The sequence below is a fragment of the Amblyomma mixtum genome, chromosome 5 (genome assembly GCF_055824585.1).
Source record: "Amblyomma mixtum isolate Tamu chromosome 5, ASM5582458v1, whole genome shotgun sequence".
NCBI lineage: Eukaryota > Metazoa > Arthropoda > Arachnida > Ixodida > Ixodidae > Amblyomma > Amblyomma mixtum.
Genome location: NC_143016.1, coordinates 183,163,565 through 183,180,551, shown reverse-complemented (window position 1 = coordinate 183,180,551; position 16,987 = coordinate 183,163,565). Strand labels below are relative to the sequence as shown.

The following is a 16,987-nucleotide window of genomic DNA, read 5'->3' as shown; positions in this document are numbered from 1 at the left end:
ATTGCATGCGGCAGCAGCATCAGCAGCGGTTCGAGCGATCCATCGTAACACGCGTCCTGTGTTTTGCAGCTCTTTTTCCACCGCCTGAGAAACACGGTGTGGTGATAGATGTTGCCAGGGGTCATCATCATTGGCCCGCGGACCACTCGTGATTGCGTCATCTCCATAATCATGATATCAGTGTCTTCGCATTTACAGAAACTTGGTTTGCTGGACCAAATGACGTAGTCCTGTTTGATAACTATCAGTGCGAAGCAGTGTAGCGCTGTAACCAGAAAGGTGGTGGTGTTGCTCTTTATGTGAAAAAAGACAACGGTTCATCGCCACACCTGAATACACGGTAGTCACAGATGATTATGAAATTCTCTCAGTTAAGAACACTGCCTTTACAATAGGTGCGCTATATCGCCCACCTTCTGGATCCTTACAAAACTTCTATAAGTTCTACGAAAAGCTGTGTGAGAACTTTGTGTGCCTAAAGACACCAGTTGGTATAATAGGAGACTTCAATAATAATCTGCTCTGAGATTATTATTCCTCTTGCAACTTAGTGCAGATTGCGCAATCTGCTGGCTAGGGTAACGTGATCAATGTGCCCACCCGTATAACCGCAAATAGCGAGTCACTAATTAATTTGTGCTTTACCAGCAGCACAGGCCATGACTCTCGAGCCAGAGTTCTAAAGACGGGAATTAGCAATCACTGGCCAGTCTTCTGCTTTGTTCCGATTGATAGCAAAGTTCCTGAAATAGATTTTCCCAGATGGAATATCAATTATCTTAGCATACTTGAGTTACATAGTCCGCTGAGAGATACAAAATGGAACGATCTTCTAAACTCTGAAAATGCAAATGAGGCATATGATTTCTTTTTTGACAAAATAACTAACGTGCATTACAACGTTTTCCCTATCGAGCAAGTAAAAAAATATGGGAACGCCAGAAAACCATGGGTCACAAAAGAACTTGTAAAAAGGATGAAGCTATGGGACGCAATATTCCAGGTGTTTTTTGCAACCAGAGACTTAGGCAAGCTAGCAGAATATAAACGAGAGCGAAATAAATTAAAATCTGATCTAAAGAAATCGCGAACGGTCTATTACATCAACAAATTCACAGACAACTACAACTGCCCCCAGAAAACTTGGAGGCTAATTGAATCATTACTTTCTAAAAACCGCAGCTCGATACCGCAAGAGCTTACCCAGTCAAAAGTTCCTTCAGCCTACCGGTCTGAAGGCTGAAGGAACCCGTAATTTGGGCCTCTTGGTGATGGACCTGTTGTGATGGGCCTGATAGTGATGGGCCTGATAGTGATGGGCCTGATGGTGATGGACCTATCGGTGTCAGACCTGTTGGTTCTATTGGCGTCGGCCTGCTGGCACAGATCCTGCTTGCAGGTATCGGGATAGTGTTAGGCCTAATGAGGGACGCCAGTCCTAATGGCGCATCATAGGTAAGTTTTTTCATCACTCAGAAATGTGTGCTGCACATTGCGCATGATAACTTAGCTTCTTGGATTAGTACATCGCAAGCTGTTGCAAAAAGGCAGCGCCTGCTACTAATAAGATTTTCCAATTAAGCTGGCAAAAAGGATCTGTAACGCCCTACGATACATATACTGACAACCAGATTTAGGGCATACGAAAGCTTTATTATAAAATAAAGAAACCTATGTGCACTTACAAAAATGAATTTTATACATCACGACCTCCAACTTTTCTTTGTAGGTCCCCCAGCTTCTGTGAGAGGTGCTTGCGAACAGCTTTGAGTCTCTTCTCTGCAAGCTCCTTTGGTATGTCTCCCATGTAGATATGAAACAGAGCTGCACACTAGAACACAGAATAGGCCACATTTGAACACAACTAGATACATGATAAATGCAAAAGTGAGATTCAGAATTACCACTCTCATTGTAAAGAATACAGAAACAAACATTCACCATGAAAGGGGCCATGAAGCCTACTTTCGTGCACACCCTTGTTGTAGCATTTAATTCCCCAAACTTTCAGTTGATTCCGTGCGGCAGATATCTTTAAAACGATTTTCGTTTCCTTTGCGAACTGACTGCTTGTCTGGCAACCTCTGATTGCTGACTACACATGGGCCTACCCACTCCGCGTCTGCTGTGTGTTGTTGGATGCATTGAGATGCTTGCATGAAAACCAAAGGCAGCGATTGCTCGAAACAACGGGCAATGCTATATATACATTCTGTGCAGATATGTCAATTGCACTATCTTTGCCGCAGCAAGATCGGAGAACGCGCACAATGACTTGCCACCAGTCGCTGAGAACTCTAATTTCACAACCAAATAGATAAATCAGGTTACTAGCAGAAAGGATCTTAGCGAGAGCCACACAAACAGTGTGGAGATCTCTGAAAGTGCTGTGATAGAGCCTGCATGAAAAAACGTATGGGCATAACACACCTGGCAAAAACTAAACGTCACTTTTGCCCGACTTTGCAGTTTTGGCTGCAATAAGGACATTGCAGTTGTTACAAACCTCGGATACAATGAACAGGATCTCCATGACTGTCACGCTTTCTGTAAGTGAGATAGACTGTATTTGGCTGAAGCAAAGTTTGATTGCCTAGGTGTTACTCAAAGCAAAAAAAAAAGCGCTACCACCTTTCAGAGAAGAGACTTTTTCCGGTGTAAGTGCCGGTTTCGCCTCGGTTCTGCCAAGTGACCGGCACTTATTTGAAAGCACGCCTGTTACGCTGCGGCTTTTCAGCTCGTCAGGTGTCCAATACGCCTGAGTAGCTCCGCGGCAGAACATGCAGTCTGTTGGTGCTCTCAGGAGCATCTGCCAGGCATAAGGCTCCATCCAGAGCCCACTGCCTGCATAGACCTGCAGCAAACGTGAAGAATTTCACATTTGTACACATTAACAGCAATGAATCAAGGGATTTTAAATATTTCATAACTTAAAACAAACAACGGAAAACATAAAAATAATGTAGGCATGAAGGCACTCTTTTACAGCGAGCAGTGTCCAAAATCAGTAGATTTTCTAGCCTTATAATTCGAAAAAAAATGCTTGCGTGCAACATGAAATATATAGCACAATCGTCTGACAGTTCTAGCTTCTCTTCATTCCGAGTCAAACACCGCCAAGAGTTGAAATAATGTTCTCTGCCCTAATTGAAACAAACTTCAGAAATAAGAATAAATTTCACATACCAACAACTAGGCATACCTGACAGAACAAGGCAGCCTCCTCGTGATCAAAAATTATTTGTGTACTAAGAATTTCCTCAGGACAAGAATAACTGCAGACCATGCATTATGGCGGCGTCAGGTGATGAAGTACAAAAATGACAAATCAGAAATGCTGACCTGTGCCTTACATGATATTCTCTGAAACCACACATCTATGCTTTGCACACTACCCTTTTCGGCACACTTACTGGGACTAGTATAAGTTTGTACTGTAAGCTAGCATCATCCTCTAAACAATGTATCAGTCGAGGTGGCCAGCGAACAAATGCACTTTATTGCTGAACGTACAGTGTTTTTATAGCCGCAAGGGGTGTGGCAACCAAGGCGCATATCTAATCTAGGCGAGCACGATGAATCGCCGCACCAGGCATGGCACGTGCGTCATTCCCGATACATCTTCCCTCCTGTGGAGAAGAGATGCCAAGTACTTGGTTGAAATTGCGGTCGTACCGCAGACGCTGCGGTGGTCTCCTATCTCTGGTAGATCGACGGAATGCAAGATCCTGCGGATCCATTGAGCTCACAGTCGGTCCAGTCGTAGTCACGGGCGGCGGCGCCTGCGGAATGTTCTCGGAGCTCACAGGCGACTCTCCAGTTGCAGCAGGTGCCGTGGGTTGCAGTGCTTCACACGCTCGTTCGCTCTCCCGGTCTTCACATTCGGGGGCTTCTTGCTGGAACAGCTCACCAGTTGGAAGCAGATGCTGTCGGTTGCGACGTAGCACTCTGTTGTCCTCGGTAACTACTCGATAAGACCTTGGTGCAACTTCTCCGGTAACTTGAGCGCGGCGATTCCATGCCTTTGCCTGTACTCTCACGACATCGCCGGTGTTGAGAGGTGGTAACGTTCTGCCCCGAGTGTCTGCCTGGGCTCGCTTGAATACTGGTATGCTTGGCTGCTGCCTGAAGTCTGGGAGCAGAGTGCGAAGCCTCCTGCCCTGCAAGAGTTCACCAGGGGAGCGGCCATCTTCGAGTGCAGCGGATCTGTAGTTGAGCAACCCGAGCCAGAAGTCTTCTTTTGTTTCTTCCGTTTTCTTTAGGATTCTCTTCACAATCTGAACCCCCTTCTCAGCGAGTCCATTCGATCGCGGGAACTCGGGGCTCGACGTGACGTGGCTGAAGTCGTACCTGGATGCAAAGAGAGCAAATTCATAAGACGAAAACTGCGGCCCGTTGTCCGTGTGGACTTCCATTGGAATGCCGTGTCTTGAAAAGATGGGGCTCAACTTCTCAATTACGGCACTGGATGTTGTACGAGTCAGCTTCTCCACTTCCGGAAAGTTCGAATGGGCATCAAAAACCGACAGGTACGAGCTCCCTCCGTACTGAAAAATGTCGACGCCTACGCGGTACCATGCATGGGCCGGTGTAGGTCTGATCATAAAAGGCTCACTTTGCTGTTTGTACGTATATTTGCGGCAAACCGCACAACTCTGCAACAGGTTTTTGATATCACAGTTCAGCCCCGGCCAGAACACTAGGCCCCTGGCTCTTGCTTGGCACTTGTTCAAGCCCATGTGTCCCTCATGAATACGTTCAAGAACTTCCTTTCGCATTGACTTCGGGATTACAACTTTGCTGCCTTTAAATACAATTCCTTTAATCAATGACAGCTCGGACGCGAATGGCTTCATTATTCCCACAATGTCACCTTGGCCATTAATGTAGCGCATGACTGACTGCAAGTCCTGATCATCCGCCGTTGCTTTCGCCAGACGGGCCAGTGTTCTAGCGCTTACCAAGGTTGACATGACTGCAACCGCGTGGACTTCCACATCTTCCGTGTCGTCGGAGTAGTCCTTGGTCGCTGTCCTTGGAGCCCTTGATAGCATGTCTGCGAGAAAGAGTCTCTTTCCTGGTACATACTGCAGTTCAAAATCATAAGCCATTAGCCTCAAGAAAAAACGTTGAAGCCTGGGTGGCATATCACTTATTCCTTTCGCTGCAACACCAAGCAGTGGACGGTGGTCAGTCTCGATAACAGTTTTACGTCCGTATACGAAGTGATGAAATTTTTCACAGCCGAACGTTATCCCCAACGCTTCCTTTTCAATTTGCGAGTACCTCTGCTCTGAGCTGGCCATTACACGCGAGGCATAAGCGACTGGCCGCCAGTTTTCACCGTGGCGTTGTAAAAGTGCAGCCCCCAAACCGTTCTTTGATGCATCTGCCACGATTTTAGTTTCTCTGGCTGGGTTGAAGATCGCCAGGAGAGGCGCACTGCTAAGCATGTCGCAGATCATCCTCCACTCACTAGCGTGGTTTTCGGTCCACTCGAAGACAGAGTCCTTTTTGATGAGGCTGCGAAGAAGCGTAGTACGTTCTGCGAGATTAGGCAAGTACTTGCTGAAATAATTTGCTACTCCTAGCATTCTGTGGACCGCGGCTTTATCCGTTGGGCATGGAGTCTCCCTCAACGACTGTGTCAACGCTGGGTTAGGCTTTATTCCATCGTGGCTAATGACGTAACCCAAGAATTTAATTTCAGTCACTCCAACCTTGCACTTTTCAGCGTTGAAAGTTAAGCCTGCTTTTTCTGCCACTTGCAGCACTTTCCGCAGGCGCGCATCGTGTTCTTCCTTAGACGAGCCCCATATTAGAATGTCATCAATGTACACTCTCACACCTTCACAGCCGTCAAATATTTCGCTCAGGATCTTCTGGAAAACTTCCGGGGCTGATGAGATTCCGAATGGGAGTCTCAAAAACCGGTAACGCCCGAATGGAGTACCGAACGTGCATATAGTTGCTGTGCAGTCATCCAAAGGTACCTGATGAAAACCCGCCCTTGCATCGAGGAGCGTGAAGTACTTAGCGCCGGCGAGCTCAGCTTCTATGTCCTCGCGTCTTGGCATCTGATAATGCTCTCGCTGTATGCACTCGTTGATACTTCTAGGGTCCATGCAAACCCGTATTTTTCCGTCTTTCTTCCGCACGATAACCAAAGGGCTCACCCAGTCTGTCGGTTTCTGGGCCCTCTCAATGATGCCACTTCGCTGCATGCGCTCCAGCTCCTCCCTCAGAGGTTCCCTCAGCGCCAAGGGCACCCGCCGAGCTGGCTGGACAACTGGCGTCGCATCCTTGCGTAGGACCATTTTATACTGGCGACTCACGCAGCCGGTTCCCTGAAAAAGCTGGTGGAATTCGGTTAGAACGTCCTCATTCCCGCCGGCTGCAGTGCTTCCTTCTTTTACAGCATCCACTGCACGTGACACCAGACCCAGCGACTCGCATGCTAGTAGTCCCAGTATAGCTTGGTTGCCCTTTTTGACGACATAGAAATTGACGTCCTTCGACCGGCCGTTCACGGTCACTGGTAGCCTTGCCATACCGAAATGTCGAATGACACCACCGCTGTATGATCGAAGCACCGACGAACTCGGTTTCAAATCTGCTGCCGTCTTGCATCGTCGGTAGATAGAGTAGGGCAGCAAGTTGACCTGAGATCCCGTGTCCACTTTTAAGTTAACCATCTGGTCAGCTACTTTCACATGTACTACCCAGTCCGCTCTCGCGTCGATGCTCGAGACTGTTACATCGAGAATGTCGAAGCTGTCTTGCTCCTCGCCAACTTCTCGGATTTGCGGGCCCTTTTTGCAGCAAGCTGCGAAATGGTTAACACCTCGGCATATGAAACACGTTTTGCCGAACGCAGGGCATCTGCCGGGTATGGCGTGTAAACGGTTGCATCTGGCGCATTTCCGAGATTGCTGATTGTCTTGCATCGCTTGCTTATCGGGCTGTGCCGACGGTTCTTTTTGCAGCGCGTGCTCCGCTTTGCGAACCTGCCCAGACCGCTTCATGACTAGCGCCACGTGCTTATCGGGCTGCGCCCAGGCATCGTTATGCAGCGATGCTGCTTCCTCCGCTTTGCAAATCTGCTCAGCCTTGGCAGGTGTCAAGTCTTTTTCTTTGAGGAGCTTTTCACGCAGTCGTGGGCTACTTGTGCCAAAGACTATTTGGTCGCGGATTAAAGAATCAGCTATTCCCGAAAAATTGCAGCTTCTTGCTTGTTTTCTGAGGTCCCGCAAGAAATGCTCGAATGACTCCCCTTCGCCTTGCACTCTGGATCGGAATATGTACCGCTCATAGACTTCATTCTGTTGTGCTTGGCAGTACTCCTTGAATTTCTTAACAACGGTAGCATAATCTTGCTTGTTCTCGCCTTCGAGAAAAAGGAAGTTGTTAAATACCTCCAATGCGTTGTCTCCGGCAGTGCTGAGCAGCAGTGCTGTTTTGGCGGCCGTGGTTCGGGGCTCTTTTGGAGATTCCGTTGCTTCCAGAAAAAGCTCGAATTTCTGCTGGAACAATTCCCAGTTCTTGGCAATATTCCCAGACAACAGCAGTGGTTCAGGAAGCTTCAGCAGTTGCTCCATCGGGAATGTATCGGGAATGAGGCACGTGCCATGCCTGGTGCGGCGATTCATCGTGCTTGCCGAGATTAGATATGCGCCTTGGTTGCCACACCCCTTGCGGCTATAAAAGCACTGTACGTTCAGCAATAAAGTGCATTTGTTCGCTGGTCACCTCGACTGATACATGGTGTCAGAAGTGGGATCGCTCACGTCGGGGGGCCTGCCGTTTGAGGATAAGACTGCAGCGACCGAAACACGATGAATCGCCGCACCAGGCATGGCACGTGCGTCATTCCCGATACAAACAGTACCCATTTCACTATGTACCAGCCCCAATTTAATTAAGAATCATTCACTCACTCTACTATGGTATTTGATACGCTACATGACTTAAGAACATGCACAATAACCTTTCCATCATCTCAAGCAGAACCTATCACAGTGCCCTGCCCACCAGGCAGCTGGAGCTGGCAGTCCGCGTCGCTCTCCATCTCCTCGGCTGAGCATACTTTTTTGACAAGAAAAGGAAGTACACAAATATCAATGCATCTCAGCAGCACATATAAGCAAAAAACAAACTGAGTGCAGTTTGAAATTGTTGGCTATCAAGTAAATGAAAAAAAAATAAGTATTTTGCTCTCAAGGTAACAGTGAAAGCTTTGCACAGTAGAACCTCGCTGCTGAGTTGATGGGTGCTGCATTTTCCTGGCTGCTACACATAGTAGTGGTCTAGATCTGGCATGATGATAATAGGGTTCCATGCATTATAAACCCTGGTGTTCGTTGCATTGTAACTTCGGCCACATTCCTACATAATTGCTAAATAACACCCCATGCCAGCCTAAATGAGAAACGGTGGCGGTCATATGTTTACTTCTAAAGCGGCTTTACTTGGCCTGGCATGTCTAGCACCACTGTGTTAGGCAGACGGCATTCAGACAGGCTGTGCCATCATCATCCACAGTGGTTGCACTTTTTTTGAAGCAGTATCTTCACTGCTACAGGTGCACGGTTGAGATCGTCATGTCCGCAACATGGCCTTCAAGTCTGCCACAAATAAAGTAAACAAACAAAAAACATCACAATCAGCGGGATTCAAACTCAGGTCCGTTGGGCGAAAGCCAGGTGCGCTAACCACTAAGCTTTAGACCCACGGCGTGACAACTCAATAAAACTGGAGATATATATGTGCTTCTTGTATACTAACTGCTAGGTTACACAGACGCTCATGCAATCTCATGGTAATTTGCGATTCGAGCGATTCATGATTGATCAGTGACAGGCGATTTCGAGAGGAGTTAGAAGAGGAATAACAAGAGGAAGACGAAGAATACAAAGAGGAAGATTAGCGCTCCATACGGAGAAAATCTAACACCGGGGGTATAGGAAAAAATCAGCTGTGGTTTGCTTCTGTTAAACCTGGTGAGAAGCAATAGTTTCACGTAGCTACGTGCGGCAAAGTCCAAAGAAGCAACAATCTTTAAACAAGCCGAGAAACAAGAAACAAACAAAGCTTTGCAAAGCGCAGTCACGTGAAGCTACCGCTTCTCGCCATGTTTAATCAGAGCTAAACCACACCTAATTTTTTCTTGACCTATCCTTGTTTCTTTTTAATTGTGCTGCTAGTGTTAGTGTGGCTGGCGCGATTGATTTTGTCCTTGCGCATATCATCACATCTTTTTGTGACTTCTGGATGCACACAGCAGTGGCAACAAAGAGTAAGAGGGCTAGCCTACGCTGGAGCCAACCATTATGTTGGCTGTAGCGGCATTACACATTCTCAGAAAGTACGTTTGCAACGATCGCAACAGCCACATAGCCCCGTAAATTCTGGAGAAATGAGTAGTCCTCACCGGACGTAAGAAAATGCAGCAGACAATGCTGCATGATTTTTTCAAGTGCCAGCACTGCAATAAATGTGTTTAGTTCTTCATTTCTGTCATTTTTCAATTTGTCCTACTTCCTGTCTAATGTTTCCTCGCTCTTGCATTTTTTTTGTAGCAAGAGCTATTGGTCGCAAAGTAGCAATTTCACTGCGGCGGTGGTCACGCCGTGGTCGCACCGCTTCTTGCGCCGTTGCCTAGCAACCGTTGCCAGATGAAGCCGCGCCATCTGGTGCAACGTCAGAGGAGGAGGAGAGCCAGAGATAGCAGCAGGCACACCAAGAGACCTCCCAAGTCTCCGTACGCATTCACTGGACACCCGGACATCACACACAAGGGACCGGGAACAGGACTGCCCACGAGGCTGCTGGCGCGCCGCTAGAGGAAGACCGTCGGCATTGCCGTAACGTGAGCCGACCAACTCGGACCACCCTTATTGTTCTCCCATCCCGCTCATAATACCTGACTCTATCATCACACGCCTTTAACAAGAGCGGAGGGGTTTGTCGTTGGACCTTGTCCCAGACATTACTCCATCCATTCCTTCTGGCCTTTCACGCCCGGCCCAAGTTCTCGCTCACAAGGTGCGAGCCGGTGCAGCGTGCACCCCGGACATCCTGAGTCGATGGCACCGAACCAGGATCGGCTGCCCCAATTGCCCTGCTGACTCTGTTGATTTGCACCACCTGATCTGGACCGGTCCTGGCACTGCGAGCCTCTGCGCCTGCTACACCTATGCCTATCACATCCAGACATACGAAGACTAGACGGGCCCCAGTACCGACGCCAAGCGCAAGCTCAGTGCCCTGCTAGACTTCATGTCAGAGACTGACACCTTCACCTAACCAACCCACTTCCCCCGTAGGCCTCAGGTCATCCTTGTGATTAAAGATTTATGAATGAATGAGCAGCAGGCAGACGTAGCGGCCTGTATAAGAGGGCGGTTCGTTGAAGCTGTTGTGGCCAGAGATGGAGAGCGAGTCGGAGAGGCTGAAACAAACCAGGCTTAGCTGTTGGAACGAGCCAAGGCGAAGGCGACGAGCCGAAGAGACCGAGGAAGAGCGCGCAGAGCGTCTCAATAAGCGACGCTGTGAAGATGCAGCTCGACGAGTTCGCCTAGCCTCTGAAGGTCCATTACCTCTCGTTACGTATGTCTGGCATAGCTGAGCTAAGCCACAGCGAATTTTTTTTAGTCCCGTAAGGAGTACATCAGCAGGGTTAAGCTGTATTAAAACTTGTAGAAACATTAATATGAGAAACACATCCCAGTGAAGAGTTGATCGGCTGCTACACTAACACTCATGGCTAAAAAGATAACTGGTGAAATAATGAGGGCTAAGTTACAAGTGACAACCGTGTGGAAGGTAATGGGCTACAAGCATGTTTCGATGAACTGCAGAGGACCTTTAGATGATTTCAAATGTGTGAAGAAACTACAGGTTCTCAGCGTGCACATACGACGTTTCACTTTTCGCTATTTAATATGCTGTTCACAGCGACTACCAGACAGCTAATAGGCAATACTAAAAAAAATAGCCCCTGCATCGGCCGCAGTGCCACAGTGGTTATGACGCTCGGCTGCTGTCCCAAATGACGCGAGTTCGATCCGGCTGCGGCAATGGAATTTCGATGGAGGCGAAGTTCCAGAGGCCAGTGTGCTGTGCGATGTCAGTGCACGTTAAAGAACCTCAGCGGGTCTAAATTTCCGGAGCCCTCCACTACCACGTCCCTCATAGCCTGAGTCGCTTTGAGACGTTAAGCCCCCGTGAACGAGCTTTAAAGACGCAACAGAACATTGCGGAGCGAGAGCAGTTCAGAAAAATCGCATATCCTGCCAAAAATGAAAAAGGCAGTACAGCAAGCTTCATAGGCAATGCTAAAAGAAAAAGAAAAGACAAGTCAGGTTCAATTAACTGCGCATCTGCTGAAGGACAGCAGGAACACTGTGCCAGAAAACTTTTCAACCTGTACACGGTACAACGCCTAACAACTTTGAATGTACCAGACGACCAGAATAATGCTAATATATTTTGTTAATTCACAAGAAAGGGGATGTCAATCGATTAAAAAGCTTTTAATTATTAGATAACTATGGGAAAGAAACATGAAGCTTAATGAAAAGGCTTGAAATGCAACTGAAGGCAGGACGGCAAGCTATCGAAAGGTATAGATGTAATCATATAGTAGAGTAGGAGAGTCAAACAAAGTGGAGATAAAAAGTACAGAAAGAAATGGGGCCTGGGAAGGGTATGTAACCAATTTAAAGAAAAGGTAAATGTAGCACATACAGTCAAAGTTAGGGGCACAGCAGAGATGGTGGAGGGATGAGACTAGAAGCTTCAGGGGATAAGGCGCCCTCAAGTGGCACAGTACAAGGTTAACAGGCGCTCATTGGACAAATTCTTTGTCTTGCAGTGAACATTTTCTTAGGCTGATTTGATTACGAAAAATAAAAAAATGGCATCCATCACAAGAAGGTTCGCACACCAAACTCGTCTGGAACACTGCCAGTCGCCCGATCGGCGGATTTCATTACTGGGGCCAGTTCTGTGAATTTGGTATAGTTAGAGTTGATGTCCTTGAACCAAAATGCACATCAAAGGTATATTCACACAACGGATGAGGTCGCAAAATGATCTATAGCATCACCTCAAGTAAAGGCAGTGTCCGCATGCTGAAAGCATTCACACAAGAGATGAAAACAGCAGATCTTGTCCTAATAGAAAAAAACGCCCTCCTCTTTTCATCTGCAGACACCAACTCGTTGGCGTCAATTCGTGACGTCAAGCCACATAATGCACAGTTCACCCTCAAGATTTGCAATTCAGTCCACCGTGTGAATTCACCTTAAGATGACTTCCAAGAGCACTTATTTTAAGCTCTAACATCTACATGCATGGTGACACCTACAACATGCAATTCGATGAAGTAGCTTAGCTAAGACAAAAGGGATGAGGTTATGCGGCTTAGCATTCCTAGCAATAAAGTGCACGCTGCACGCTGGAAGTATGTGCTTACCTAAATGGCTTGTGCCACTGCAGCTTGCTACAGCCCTAATGGGGCTTCCTGGTGGCCCTGCAACGGAGATTTTCAATACTCTTAGTGCAAAGCATTTCAGGAAACAGACCCGTAACGCAAATTGACTCCTTTTACTGTGAAAACTATTGCAGGTTTGTCATGCTCAGTTTCAGCAATGAACATGTGCGACTGCAAGCTGCTCACCTGGTTCTTGTGGGCTACCAGTCACAAGAGCGGCCGTCCCAGCCAATGTGGACAGCACTGTTGGGGCCCGTGCTGTAAAATTGGCACATTTTAAATGTATTGTGACTACACAAAGCATATGAATGCAACAGCCCTAGATAATAAATTATTGCTTTGTACTATAACATCTATGTGCACTGTGACCCCTACAACACGTGATTTTAGCAAGCTGCTAGACTGAGCCACAAGGCATAGACCAAAAACGCAAATGGACTCCTTTTACTGTGGAAACTATTGCAGCTTTGTCATGCTCAGTTTCAGCAATGAACATGTTCGATTACAAGCTGCTCACCTGGTTCTTGTGGGCTACCAGTCACAAGAGCGGCCGTCCCTGCCAAGGTGACTGCACTGCTGGGGCCCGTGCTGTAAAATTGGCCCAATTTAAATGTATTGAGACTACAAAAAGCATATTAATGCAACAGCCCTAGAGAATAAATTATTGCTTTGTACTATAACATCTATGTGCGCTGTGACCCCCACAACACGTGATTTTAGCAAGCTGCTAGACTGAGCCACAATGCACGATGTGATAGAGCAAAACACAGCTCTCAGCATGAAAAATATCAGTGCATGTCACAAGCGTCTACGCTCCCATGAACAGCTTAAAATGATGCAACTTGTTGCATCCCTGTTCGGAGGACTTAGTAAAGCAGAAAGCTGGGCTAGCTGGTGAAAGTTCATGATTGAAAAAATAGCGCTAAAAACACACGAGGACTAAAAGGACGACAAAGACAAGCGCTGGAGGACTTGCTGGGTGCCCCACAATGTGCATATATCTGAATACCCTTATGCAAAGCATTTAACTAAAACAGACACAATATGCAAATTGCCTTATCTGGAATGTGAAGTCTGCATCTTAAAGGCGCTTTGAAACACCTTCCAAGAAAAGCACATCAACTCGTCCAATCACTGGACTATTTTGTCACAAACACGTGAGCCAAATAACACACTTCTACATGCAGCAGAGAATCCACAATCATGCACGAAAGTGGGCGAGCCCTTTCCGGAAATTTTTTTATGCTTGCACCCTCCTCCATTGCACGCTCCTGCATATGCCGGTTCAGTGATGGCTAGCTACTAGTTTTATATTCTTCTAGACGTTAGGCAGGTACCATGGACACGGCCAGCAAGCCACGGCATTTTGGCGCATCAGGCAGCTCCACCTGCTCAAAATCCCAGTGCACATCTGAAGTGGGGCCAGTGAAATAGCACTGAGCTTTCAGCATGCAGAGAGTGAGAAAAGGACACAAAGGGGCACGAAACGCTGAGATCCAAATTTTAAATAGAGATAACTCAGGCTCTGCAAAACGCATCGCTAAAATTCTTGCTGGAAGATATTCTTGAAGTGGCAGCCTTTAACATCTCAGGCCTACTGCAACGTTATTAGAGCTCCCTTAAACTTTCAAAACATCAGCTCAAGGAAACCCAGCTAAGGAGCCTGACCACTCGTTAAAGCATGCCTAACCAGGAACTGAAAAGGACTGTGAAGAAAATGTGCGCTACCAAGATCTGGCCAATATGATAGCCGTGGCACTGAAAGTGACCAAAGCAACTCTTTTCAAGCATAAATGAGAGGAAAAAAATCATTGTATTGACCATCTCTCAGACCTGCACATCTAGCAGCCATTTGTAAAAGCTTAAAAGCATGGTCACTGATTTAAGCACTACTTCTAACATCGTAGTATGCACCACAAGCAAATGTGCTCACCAAGATGGCCAAGGCGGCTGATGCTGCTTGCAACCCTTGAGGATGCACTTGCCGAGGGCTCTGCAACATGCATTACCAACATGACGAATGCTTTAGCCCACTAAAGAAGGAGTCGCAATTCACAACGGCCTTTACTGCATTATGGAGTTTTTCCATTCTATTTTCGATTTATTCTATATTTTCACTGCATTTAGCCCAATCCAGTGAGCCTCTCTGGCTCCTAGTAGATCGCATTGCTAGGAGCAACGCTATGAGAGAGGTACAATTAGTTAAGATACACTTTTGGACTTCATACAGCACGTTAAGGATCCTTAAAAAGCAAACTGTCTCAGGTGCTGCAGCAAATGCAATTTCACACAGCTGCTTGCATAGTCGTTTTATAAGCATAGTCGATGACTTAAGCACTTAAGTGATTTATAAATTCTAGTAGTTACCCTTTTTACTTATTGTAGGTGCCTGACTGCAATTAGCAATTGCAATTAGGTTTGAACAGCGCAACATCATGAATGTTTTCCAAGAAAGTACGCTTGCTTTCTGCCTTTGAGTCGGCCCATGTGTTTCAGAGTTAACCCGAACATCAAGTGACACAGCGTAGATAACTCTGCTTTCTGAAACATCACAAAATAGGCCACATCTGATGCAACAAGAGCCTAAAATTGATGTTCAACACCCTACCACCATTATCTCCAATCCGTTATCCTACCCCTAATTGCAACATGCCACCACTACTGTGTAGTAAGTTCTTAACAGACGCCAAATGGAAACAGTGGTGGGAACTTTGAGGTAAGTTGTTCTTCAGCACACTGAACTGCATTTTTTGCATGCATATACATACTATGTAAATGCACATTTTGTCCACATTGCAAAATGGCTAGCATTGGTAACCAAAAAATATAAACAAATAATGCACTCACCACATGCAAAAATTTTTGTGTGAGACTCTTCTGCAGGTCTATATTCAGAGCCCGCAGCTCCTTCACTTCTTTCCTCAGCTCTTCCATCTCCTGTGTATACGCACAGGTGTCATGAGGGGGAGCGTCAATGGCACCTTTTTCTGCCATGCGATCTTTGAGTTCCGTTAGCTCTATCTGCGTGGCACGCAGCTCCGCTTTCAATGTTGTACAGGTTTTTTTAAAGGTTTCATCATGTTGCAGGTCCTGTTGCAGGTCCTGCAGCAGCTCTTGTTCATGCGTCTGCTGCACTTCCTTCCGGACATTCTTTGTTGACTGTGGTGCCTGTAATCTGACATTTATCGAAAGCAACCACAATTTCACATTGCAACATGCCACTGCAGTCGATTTACATGTTTTCTAGGTTGGCTCCTTGAAAGTAATAAATCAGAACGACTCATTGTGCAGGGCACCTCATGTGAGCACCCTAAGACCTTCTGCAATTTATAAAAATAGGTTTTTTGAGTTAGAAGAACGCTTTTTCTGCAGAACAATGTGAGCAGTGCAGTCCTTTGAATACAATTAACAAGTACTAGGTAGGAGCTTGGATAAATAATATTGAATAGTTAGCCTTTGAAATATTACTTCTAGGCTTCTCAATACTGAGACGCATGTAGCCCACCACAGGTAATATCCATATCACTTTTTAGAAAATGTGGTTATCCTTGATGCTGTGGCATAACAAATTTTGGCTACTTCAACATGTTACATGCAATAGAGAGCTTGCTTTGCTTCAAAGCTTCTCAAAAGCGCATGTATTTTGGTGTGATTCAGCCAAAATCTGTAAGGCCACAGCGCTGAGGCAACTGCACTTTTTAAATTCTAAAAAGTGATATGGATATTACTTATGGTGGGCTACATGCCTCTCAATAATTAAGGAGCTCAACAGTAATAATTAAAATGTTAACTATTTAAAATTAGTAAACCAGCCTGGTAGTCAGCTCGTCTAAGCTGTATTCTGATGTACTACACTGCTGACAATGTTATGATGACAAAAGCACTCCTCTCGCTCAAAAAGACCATTTTTAAAAATAGCAGAAAGTCTTAACTGAAACATCCTGTACACCATAAGCACATGCCATGAACAAGCCACAATCATACCTCACCATAATTCATGTAACAGATGCAATGAACAATGAACTCTTTAGCGTATATGTAATCTGATTCTGAGAGACGGGCTGTGTCCCGACAAAATGAAAATCGCCCGCGTTTGCGCAGTTCATAAAGGCGGCGATCGAACAGTTCTTGTAAATTACAGACCTATATCCGTGTTACCCGTATTTTCGAAAATAGCAGAGCAAGTAATAAACTCTAAGTTTATTTTTTTTGGTTAATAAGCGAATCATAACCGAGCATCCATACGGGTTTCAGAAAGGCAAGTCAGTTGAGTCTGCCTTGCTCACTACGGAAAAAATAATTGCAAACATAGAAAACAAAATTTACACACTCAGAATATTCTTAGATTTCAAGAAGGCTCTCGGTTCTATAAAACATAATATCCTTTTCTCAAAGCTAGATCGATATGGCATTCGGGGTATCGCACTCGACTTGATGCAAAGTCATCTGCAGAATCGCTTTCAATTTGTAGGCCTCGGGAACAGTAAATCG

General features: G+C 46.2%; 1 pseudogene; it reads right to left on the bottom strand.

Moving 5' to 3' along the window:
* Positions 1-16,987, bottom strand: part of LOC149345021 (uncharacterized) — a 48,159-nt pseudogene that overhangs the window by 3,741 nt on the left and 27,431 nt on the right.